The sequence below is a fragment of the Schistosoma mansoni genome (genome assembly GCF_000237925.1).
Source record: "Schistosoma mansoni, WGS project CABG00000000 data, supercontig 0125, strain Puerto Rico, whole genome shotgun sequence".
Classification (NCBI taxonomy): domain Eukaryota; kingdom Metazoa; phylum Platyhelminthes; class Trematoda; order Strigeidida; family Schistosomatidae; genus Schistosoma; species Schistosoma mansoni.
Window position 1 is genome coordinate 631,134 of NW_017386034.1, and position 2,370 is coordinate 633,503.

Genomic DNA, 2,370 nt, shown 5'->3' on the forward strand with positions numbered 1-2,370 from the left:
TTCTTTGTTAGCTTGCCAGCAAAATGTAAATAATTAACATTCTAAAGTATTTCTAAATTACACAGGTGATTCGGCGAATACATCAACAGAACGAGAATGATTCTGTTCTCGAATTCATATCTTCTCAGATTATTTGATCCTCACATTTCACCTGTCAGAAATATAAGGTATCTAGTTAACCTCAGCTAGTTCAAAATATGCCTCTTGATTTGTGAAAAATATGGATAGAAAAGCACAAATAACCTCTAGTAAATTGATCATCTGATACACATTGTTCCAAGTATACTGACGATATTCAGCAATATTGTGAAATTCTCTGGTAATTTGGCAACGTAAATTCTCTACAAACTGGCTAGAGTTATTGATTCATGAAGTGTTTAGTGCAATGTTCAATGTCTATTTGATAAGTGGAATCAATTGTAGTGTAATATCATTCAAGAGTCATTATCACACATCTACATAAAATGTTAATATAAGAACACTAAACGAAAGTGGCACAACGATGAAAAAGTGCATCATTTAAAGAAGACGTGTTTAGTCATTCAACCGTAAACGTGAACACGAAATAAACTCTCTGTTAAGTTCATGACTTCCACGAAAATAGTGAAGCATAATGTTTGTTAATAGAAACATTCAGTTCGTTGTAGGTAACGAGTGGTTAATTGTGCTCTGACGAATAGTGTGATACACACATAACACATGAAAAGTTTATTACAAGTGTTCCAATGAAATTTGATTAAGTGAAAATACTTATTGCATGGTGAAAACAAAGGTTTTCTATGAACTAGAATAACTGTAAATGGGAAATCAAACGAAAGCATTTTACCTTTCGCATCATTGTCGACTATTAAACTGAATGTTGGTTGAATAAAAATGTTAGTTGAATAGTAGGAAACAAATCCTATAAAAATAAGAGTTGATTCTGATTAAACAATCATCAACTAGTCTATTTATTGTGAAAACCGTTCTAACTTGTCAAACGTATCACTCTCAACGACTTGCTTTATTAGGTCAGATTCGTGTACAATATAATGCGTAATAACTATACACCATATTTACGTGCTCTACAACTTGACCAACATTCGTCGATTTCCATTGCATCGATTCTATTTGTCTCCAACAGTAGCGGTTAACAGTTAAATGAACAGTTATTGTGATGTTTAAGACTATTCAACTTGTTTTATTTTACTCACTTCATTCTGAGGTAATCTCTCGATTGAAAGGAATTATTAATAATTATTAGATTAAATAACTTCCAAATGACTCACCTGTGCAATAATTAACTTTCAATAATTATACATTCAATTTTTGGATAATAATTATTTCTACACTCTTATTATTCCCCGTAGATAATTTAATTAATTTGAATGGGATGATAATTATACACTTGTGCAAATGGTAAACAAGTGAACACAAATGAACTAAATCAAATATGATTGAGGTGTAGTCACACATTGATATTCATCTAAATATTTCAGTTTTTTTTTTTAGAGGTAATTACGTAACAAAGCGTTTGTTCACAAGCATACAGGGTCTGTAATCACTTGTTTGTAGAGTGAGAACTAATAATTAGTAGTTAGAATATATTGATTTTACAGAATAAGTTGGTTTTTACAATATAGCATCGACCATTGACCATTTTGATACCTAACAACATAGCATAGAGATTCTTTGTCTAAGACAAGTTGAAATCGTTCTCACATTTGTAAACTTCTCTACCGAAAATTCAGAGATCACATTTGCTTGATTATTAGTTGATGTTCGAGTAGGAAGTATTACTAAACCACTTGATTACTACAGCCTAATTGTATTTAATTTAAATTGTCTATGATGGTTTTCTCCTTTTATTTGACAATCATCAATTTTGCCCTTTTTAAATTCTCATCAAAGAAACCGATGGAAACACATTACCGATTTCATCGGTTAAAATAATTTCCCGTCTTAATTTTAGTTGTTCCAGTGTAAATATAATGGAATGTTGATTCGTTCGTACTTCTTCCATTTATTTTTCATTACTTAGAGCAAGTCCCATAGTCTATCAGATGAATCTATGATATTAAGTCTTACCAGTAAAAACATATCTTGATAGAAACATGGAAGTTTATTACTTTCACTGAATAGCGAATGCCTAATGTGTATTTAATTGGTCGTAACGTGTAAAAGTAAATGTTATGATTATGACTTGAAATACGGTCTCACCTGTCAGAATATTCAGCAACAGGTACTTTCTATTCAAGACAATTTATTAGCGGATTAAGTTATTCAATCAATTTCAGACTGACTATCACTAATCTTAAATACAAATACTAGAACTACGTCCTTTTTCATGAACTAAGATAAGACGTTGCGATTCACACAGAGAGACACATG